Source organism: Ursus americanus, chromosome 15 (assembly GCF_024610735.1).
Source record: "Ursus americanus isolate L20-20 chromosome 15, mUrsAme1.1.p, whole genome shotgun sequence".
NCBI classification, from domain to species: Eukaryota; Metazoa; Chordata; class Mammalia; order Carnivora; family Ursidae; genus Ursus; species Ursus americanus.
This window is the reverse complement of record NC_142141.1, coordinates 2,803,588-2,812,289: the sequence shown is the minus strand read 5'-3', so window position 1 is coordinate 2,812,289 and position 8,702 is coordinate 2,803,588. Positions and strand designations below refer to the sequence as shown.

The following is an 8,702-nucleotide window of genomic DNA, read 5'->3' as shown; positions in this document are numbered from 1 at the left end:
GAAAGTTTGTACCCTTTGACCAATATCACCCAATTTCCCTCATGCCCCAGCCCCTGGCATCCTGGCAACCACCATTCTACAATCTGTTTCTACATATTCAGTTGTTTGTTTGTTTTTAAAGATTCCACGTATAGGGGCACTTGGGGTGCATAGTTGGTTAAGCATCTGACTCTTCGTTTCGGCTTAGGTCATGCTCTCGGGGTCCTGGGATTGAGTCCTGTGTCAGACTCTGTGCTTGACGTGGAGTCGGCTTGAGAGTCTCTCTCTCTCCCTCTCCATCTACCCCTCATGCTCATGCTCTCTCTCTCAAATAAATAAAATCTTTAAAAAAATAAAATTAAAAATTAAAAAAAAAAAGATTCCACATATTAACGACACCATGCAGTATTTGTCTGTCTGGCTTATTTGACTTAGCATGATGCCAGCCAGGCCCATCCATGTTGTCACAAATGGTAGGATTTCCTTCTTTTTTTTCATGGCTGAGTACTATTCTGCTGTGTATGTATCCCGCATCTTCTCTATCCACTCATCTGCTGATGGACACTGAGGTTGTTTCCATGTCTCAGCTACTGTGAATTATACTGCCATGAAGACAGAGTTGTCTCTAAATCACTGAACAGTATTCCTCTGTATAAATGTACAATCGTTTTTGAAACCCAATCTTCTGAGCAAATGGCCTCTGCGCTCCAGCCTTGGTCTTTCAGTTCCCCCCAAGGGTCAGGCTCTTTCTGGAATGGGATTTTGTACACCCTATTCCCTGTGCCTAGGCTTCCCTTTTTTTTTTTTTTTTAAAGATTTTATTTATTTGACAGAGACAGAGACAGCCAGCGAGAGAGGGAACACAAGCAGGGGGAGTGGGAGAGGAAGAAGCAGGCTCATAGCGGAGGAGCCTGATGTGGGGCTCGATCCCATAACGCCAGGATCACGCCCTGAGCCGAAGGCAGATGCTTAACCGCTGTGCCACCCAGGCACCCCTGGGCTTCCCTTTTTGCTCTTGGCCTGGCCTACTCTGCGACTCCGTGGCAGATTATCAGATTATCCCTCTGTGGGGCAGGAATGCCTGGTCCCCTCAACCCTGCCAGTGCCCAGTACCAAGCACAGTGTCTGGCATAAAGTGAGTGTTCAATCCCTGTCTGTTGAATGAACACCGAAGTGGCGAGGAGGCCCAGGAGGGCCATGTGGCATCAAGTCACATTCCTAGAGGGCTCAGAGGCATTATGTTCCATCTTAGGACTCCACTAACTTCACTGAAAGGAAACAGCCTCATGGTTTTTTTCCCCTTATTTTCCTAATGTGGAAGCTAAAGCTCAGAGAGGGAGAGTGGCTTTTCTTAGGACACACAGCCAGAAATGAGACAGAGCTGGAATGTGAACCCAGGTTTGTGTGGCTGCTATGCCTACCTCTGGTGGTAGTGGGGCGTGGTTGGAGGGGCCTGAGGGAAAGTTCTGGAGGAGCTGTCTCACAGCAGAGACAGGAAGCAGGATCTGGTACTCTCAGAAGGTGGACCGGATGGAAGTGGTCAGGGCAGCTCTCAACTTGAAACATGTATAGTTGGGGTCATGGAGTGGAGGCCATGGAAGCAGGCGAACTCCCCATCACTGGAGGCACGCGAGCAAGACAGAGCAGCCACCTGGAAAGGGTACTTTAGAGGGAATGTGTGCCCTGGAAAGGGGCTCAGGGGTCTGGGGTTGGGGAGGAGTTGGTTTCTCGGGTCCTAAATTCTTTCTAGGGTTGGAGGCTGGGAGTCTCTGACACGGAGGGGCTGTTCTTGGGCCAGTCCCTTTGCTGTAGAACAGAGCAAGGAAGCATTCTCGTACTCTGCAGAGCTGTGTGCACATGGAGGGATGACTGGGAAGTTGAGGAGGGGTTGGACGCATTCGCCGCAAAGAGCCCCTCTCAGCTCAGGCTCTCCAGCTCGACCTCTGAAGTTGTACCGTGTGGGGGGAGGCAGGGGAGCTGTATGGTGTCTCCACGTTGCAGATGAACAAGGGGCGGCTCAGAGAGGAGTGACTTGCCCAATGTCATCCAGCTGGTCAGAGACAAGTGAGGACTTGATTTCAGCTTGCTCCATTTCTGAGCACACAGTGGGCGCACACAGTAGGTTGCCAGCAAAGACAGGCAATGAGAAGTTTCTCTGAACAAAATTTTTAAAAACCACACACCTAGAACAGTGGCCAGGAAGGAGCCCTGGTGTGTGTCTGAATTGCTGTATCATGTGCACATCTCTCCATCACTTGCTCTTGTGCTAAGCGCTTCACCGTATTACCTGAGGCTTTTGTTTTGTTCTGTTTTGTTTCTTATAGGGGATGAGTCACACAAGCGGGAAATTTATGAAAGGAAAAAGTACACTCTCCAGATAATGAGAGTGGGTGAGCTCAAGAGAGAGAGCTGCGCCTACCTGATTAATCTTTATAATAAACCTTTGAGTTGGGTTCTGCTGTCACACCCATTTTACAGATGAGGACATTGAGGCTCAGGGAGATGGCCAAGGCCCCCAGCTGGTAAGCTGTGGGAAGCGCTTTGGACCCAAGTCATCTGAATCCACATCCTGGCCTCTTAGCCCCACTCTCTGACTGGCAGCCTGCCTTTCCCTGAAGCTGACCCTGGGCCTGGGGCTTTTACTCAGACCTGGATTTTCACAGTCCAGAGCTCAGTGAGCTTCTCAGGCTGCATTGTGGCAGGCAGACAGGTACCACCTGAGATGGGCGGGGCACCATTGGGCCACACCTGGCTTATCCAGATGCTGTCCAAAGGTCTGGCAGGGTAGGCCATGTCCTCTTGGGGCTGGAGCAGTGACTCAGAGCTGCGGGCCACAGGAGTCACAGCAGGAAGGGAGACCAGGGGCTTGGGTTTGGGGTCTGCCCTACCTGAAGCTGGGCAGAGAGACCAGGCTGCCTCCCTTGGTCTGGGACAGGCCTGGAGCCCAGGGCCTCGTGGGGAGCTACCTGCCCTGCTTCCTCGTGTTAGGTCACCAGCAAGCCCACCACACCACAACAGAAACTAACATCCACTGAAACTTTACCTTGTGTTGGACACTGTGCTTGCAACTTTATTTTTTATTTTTAAAAAAAATTTTATTTATCTATCTATCTATCTATCTATCATCTAGAGCGTGAGCATGGGGAGGTGCAGAGGGAAAGAAAGAATCTCCAGTGGATTCTGCGCCGAGCACAGAGCCCGAAGCAGGGCTCGATCCCACAACCGTGCTCGGGACCTTAAATGCACGACTTCATTTCGTCCTCACCACCACCTTCGGAGATGGGTCTCATATGTCATCCATTACAGACAGGGGCGCTGAGGCCTAGAGAGGTGATGTAACTTGTTCCACCACAACTGAACCTGACTATCTCTTAACAAGCACCTTGTTTTGTTTTTTCTAAGATTTTATGTATTTGAGAGAGAGGGAGTCCGAGGGTGGGGGAGGGGCAGAGGGAGAGCATCTCAAGCCGACTCTGCACTGAGCTCAGGAGCCCCATGCAGGGCTCTGTCTCACCACCCCGAGATCATGACCTGATCAGAAATCAAGAGTCAGACACCCAAGCGACTGAGCCACACAGGTGCCCCCTTTTTAAGATTTTATTATTTTTAGGGGCGCCTGGGTGGCGCAGTCGTTAAGCGTCTGCCTTCGGCTCAGGGCGTGATCTCGGCGTTCCGGGATCGAGTCCCACATCGGGCTCCTCCGCTGGGAGCCGGCTTCTTCCTCTCCCACTCCCCCTGCTGTGTTCCCTCTCTCGCTGGCTGTCTCTCTGTCAAATAAATAAATAAAATCTTTTAAAAAAAAAAAAGATTTTATTATTTTTAAGTAATCCACACACCCAACGTGGGGCTTGAACTCACAACCCCGAGATTAAGAGTCTACCCACTGAGCCAGCCAGGAGCCCCCTTAACAACATCTTACAATAGTCGTGTCAAGTGCTGTCCGCCTTCGGCAGCATCCACTCCTTGGAGACACATGAGAGGAAACACTTCCCCGTGATCGGAACTCAGATCGCCTTGGCTCCCAGATCCTATCATTTGCATGCTCTCTCTCCCCCTCCCCTCCAAACCCCCCACCTCGCTGTGTGTGTGTGTGTGTGTGTGTGTGTGTGTGTGTGTGTGTGCGCGCGCGCACATTTAGTGGACGGATGCCGCACTTAATGGATCCTGTTTTTCTCTTCCCTTTGCCTGCTGAGAAGCCAGAGTGCAATTCAGGACTCACCTCTGACAAGCAGCCAGAACTTCAAGGCAAATATTTAAGTATTTTACGGATTTTCTTCAGGCCTATATTCTCCTTGTTTTTCTCAGACTTTTCCCCTTCATCCTGGTTTCTTCACCTTTTTAAGCTTGTTGAAGCATATAGTTTCTTTGCACTTCTTAAGTTGCACTAAAATACACAGAATGTTCCCTATTTTCAAGTGTACGTTGGTAACGCTGCGCAACCGTCAGCACCATCCGTCTCCAGAACTCATTTCATCTCGCAAAACTGCAACTCTGTCCCCGTTAAATAGCTTATTCCCTCTCCCCCAGCCCCTCGTGACCCCCATGCTGCTTTCTGTGCCTGCGAAACGGACGACTTTGGACACCTCACGTAAGTGCGATCGCATAGCTTTTGCTCTCGTGTGATGGCTCCTTTCACTCAGCACGATGTTCTCAAGCTCCTCCGTGTTACCGCGCGCGGTACCTTCCTTCCTCTTCACGGCCGAACCACACCGCACTGCGAGCGGACGCCGGTTCGTTCATCCGCTCGTCGGTCGATGGACGCTGGGTTGTGTCCATGGTTTAGCTAGTGCGAATAAGGATGCTATGACCGTGCGTGTACACAAGGCATGTGTACTTTGAGAACCTATTTTAAATTTGAGGGGTGGAGGTGGGGGTGGGGAGCAAACATCCCTGTGAAACTGCCTGATATCAATATAGTAACATCTAACCTGTACCTACTGAGAGTCAGGAGTGGTCCCTGCCCATAAGGAGAGGACCCCCATAGACGAGGCTGGTGATCTTGTACCGGGGGTCCCCTTTCTCCCGTGTCAACACAGGGATGGTTGGGCCTGCGGCGCTGGAGGGGGATTTGGGGGCTCAGACCCTGCTGAGCACCTGAATGGTATTTAAAGCCAGCCTGGGGGTGCATGAACCCCTGGGGGAGGGGAGATGCCTTCTGAGGGCCTCAGTGAAGAGGAGTATTAGCAACAGTAGGCAGGAGAGTGCATTATCCAAGCTCAAGGTTGCCCCTGCTCTTCTCTGAAACCTCCCAGGTGCCCTCCGGAGTCTCCATGTTTGCTTAGTAGTTCCCTCTCCTGACCTAATCACTCTCTCACCTTCTCCACAGGCTCCCCGTCACTGAGGCCTCTTACAGCCAGGAGGGGATGGAGGGCCCTAGGTGTCACTTTCGGACTGTCAGCTGTCCTCCTGCCCACCTCCTGCCTGCCCCAAGGCTGGGCCTGGCTCCCAGGTCCTCTGGGCTCGGGCTCTGCCAGGCCCTTTCTGCTGGGGCCCGAGCCTCCTGTCCTGGTCCTGGGAGTACTAGGGCGGGTCACCTCAGTCCTGCCCTCCTGCCCCCTCACTAGTCATGGTCCCTGCCTGTTGAGGAGTCAGTCCCATCCTTCCCATCCTGGGAGGTGTGGTGTCTGGCAGGGTTAATGATTGCTCAAGGGAGGAGGAGATGGTGCCAAAGTCTGCCGGCTGCTCTGTGGCAGGCCCCAGACGGTGCCCGCCGGAGCCCATCTGCCGCGTCTGCGGCCCCTTCTGGGGCCCAGGTAGGAACTGCACAGCCTGGCTGCAGCAGGGGCTCGGGAGTCTTCTGGCTGGGGGTAGGGGCTGAGTGGGGTTGTGGGGGCCCAGGCGAGCTCTGGGGGTCCCCCCCCAGCTGGGTGGGCATGCTGGTGCTGGGTTGGGCCAGCCTGGAGCTGAGTCCCAGGCTGACTGCAAGGCCTGTTTCTTCTCCGTGTGGGGGTGATGATACCTATTCCCAGGTTCTGATGGCTCCCCGCCCTTCCAAGTCCTTGGGTCATTTGGACACACGGAGGTTTCTTCACAGGACAGAAGGCAGGCAGTTCCCTCAGAGAAGTGCGTTGACCTGCCTGGGCTTCTTTCACAAGAAACACTAGGGGGTAAAGACAGGGTTGCTGAGACGGGGGTGGGGGGGGCAGAGCTCGAGGAGAAAGAACGGGGCTCTGACCCCAACTGCTTGGGTTCAGATCCCAGCTCCATCCTGGCTTTGGGGGGCTCTGGAACTCTTCTGGACCTCGGTTTCCACATCTGTAGAAGCAGGATGGTCCCAGTGCAGGAAGGAAGCTGGAGAGCCCTGAGGCAGAGGCGGGCCTGTGGCCCATGATGGATTGACTGCCACCTCAGCCAGCTCCAGGACGTGTCTGGCTGGCACTCACTGACTGCAGGCTGGCTCTCAACTCTGGCTCATTCCAGGCCTGGTAGAAGCAGGGGCAGGGTGGGCCTCTTCCCTGAGGCAGGCACTGGGGGGCTGGGGTACCAGATGCCCAGCCCAGGCTCAGGAAACAGTGGGATCTGACGAATGGAAACGAGTGTGGACTCTGTGGCTCTTAACCTCACCCCATTTCTCAGCAGGGAAACTGAGGCCCAGAGTAAGGACTTGCCTGGAGCGGGGGGAGGGCACAGTGAGTAAGTGAGGTTCTGGAATCTGAACCAGGGCCGTTTGACTCCATTATCTGTCTGCCGCTGAAGCAGCCAGGGTGATGGGCACTGGAGGGGCCCTATGGCAGGGAGCCTGGTGCCCTTGGGGTCTACATCCTTGCACCAGGGCTCCCTGGATGAGCTGGCGTCTGCCTTGTGGGTGTAGGTAGGAGTCAAATGGAGCCCAGACCAAGGCTCACCCAGGGACTCCTGGATTTGGAGCTAGCCCGGGTCTAATGCTCTGTCCCTTGCTCTTGGACAGCCCTCTCTGAGCTTCCCTGAGCCTCGGTTTTCTCACCTGGACCCTGGGGCAATAATTCCTGGGGCACAGCTGTGAGACGTAAACAGAGCGGAAGTGAAAGTATGTGGTGAGCTGGAGGCGGCAGTGGCCACCACGGTGGCGCCCGTGAGTGATGAGGGGCACCTCCCTTCTGGTCCTCCTAGAGGCCCTGGGCACATCTAGGGTCCTCACTTCCAGTCGGGGAGAAAGTCTGGGAGCCCTGGGCTGGTGGGAGCTGCGGCTGGTGCCCCCGCCCGCTGGGGTCAAGGAGCCCGTGCCGCCAGGCCCAGGGTGAGTGTGCCTCCTGGGGGGTCAGGAGCACCCGGATTCCCCTCTGTGTCCTTTTTTGACCCTTCTCCAAGCAGCCCTTTTTGAGAGTAAGGAAAGTGTGGGGGGAAGAAAGCTGGAATTTCTAGAATGTAGATAGTCCCATTTTTTAGAAGGCAGACTGAGAGGTGGAGAGGAGGAAAGAAGAGCTTCTGGGGGTGGCTGCGTGGTATTGGGGCTGAACTGAGTCTGCCTCCTTCACACCCAGGCCCCCGGCATAGCAGAGGCCCTGGGCAGACGGCACAGGGCAGGCCCAGGGTGGGTTGGCACCGTGGAAGCCTGGGGTGGGCTGGCCGGGGCACCCTCAAGGCCTCTCCCCAGTCCCAACCCATAGTCAACTCCATTCACATCTTGTTCATTTGCAACTGCTCTGTCCCCTGTCCCCTGCCCCCTGCCCCCTGCTGGGAGACCAAGAACTTCGGGCCAGAAGAGGGCCAGCCAACACATACACGTGGCCCCGCACCTGACCTGGCCTTAGAGGATGGAGAAAGTTTGCACGGATGCAGACGGCCAGGGAAGGCATTCAGGGCCGAGGAGACAGCATATGCAAATACCTGGAGGGAGGAAAATAGAGGGTGTGGACTGGGAAGGGGAGCATTCTGTGCCCCTGGACCACAGGAGGGGGCAGGGCAGGAGCTTGTGTGGGAAGAGAAACTCAGGACCTGTGAGGACTTAGCCTGCCAGGCGGGGGGTAGGGGGGTGGGGGTGGGGTGGGCAGGAAGTGTGTCCCACAGCCAGCCAGAGCCAGGGCAGAGTGCTGCGCCCAGTGGGTGGGAAGGCTCACTGCTGGGCAGGTTTATTCTTGTTCCTTCCCCAGCTTACACGGGCCCTCTACATTTTTCTCAAATGACCAAATCCAGAGGTGACTCTCTGGACCAAAGAACTTTGGCCTCATTATGATCAAATCAGTGTGTGTGTGTGTGTGTGTGTGTGTATGTGTGTGTGTAAAAAGTCTCAAGCAAAGGGCCAAGATTGTGGGAAACGCCGCGTGGAGGCGGTGAAGGGGGAGAGGAGAGGCAGGACCACAGCAAGAAAGAGCACTGGACTGGTGGGATGGGAGTCAGAGGAGCGGCGCCCCAGCTTTGCCCCCAGCTGGCTTGGGGCATTGGGTGGGAGCCTTACCCTCCCTGGGCTCAGGCATAAAGGCGATCGACAGCCACCTCTCCCTTCTAGGACGCTGGTCCGGACCAGATGCAGGGGGAGACTTTGGGTCTGCCGGCTCTAATGTAGGGGGCTATCGCAGGTGCTCTGAGAAAGACCAGGCTTCTTGAGGCCCCGTGAGAATGGGAGGGGGAAGTCGAAGAAGCTTCCATGAGCGATGAGTGTAGCTGGCTATAGGAAGGGGTCTGGGGGTGGAGGCCTCAGGGACCCTGGAGGGAGAGGCTGCCAGTTAAGGCTGTTGTCCCTCTGCCTTGCCCTTGGGGGCTCCACGGTGCCTGGGGGAAGTCTGGCTGATGAGGAAGAGCAAACC

At 55.1% G+C, this 8,702-nt stretch overlaps 1 protein-coding gene across 1 annotated transcript in view; it reads left to right on the top strand.

Annotated features, from left to right (window-relative positions):
• Positions 1 to 5,649: 5,649 nt before the first annotated feature.
• CDHR2 (cadherin related family member 2) overlaps positions 5,650 to 8,702 on the top strand; it is a 35,489-nt gene continuing 32,436 nt past the window's right edge. The window contains exon 1 of the mRNA XM_045801079.2: positions 5,650 to 5,732. The gene's annotated coding sequence lies outside the window, so the exon portion shown is untranslated. The remainder of the gene's footprint in view (positions 5,733 to 8,702) is intronic.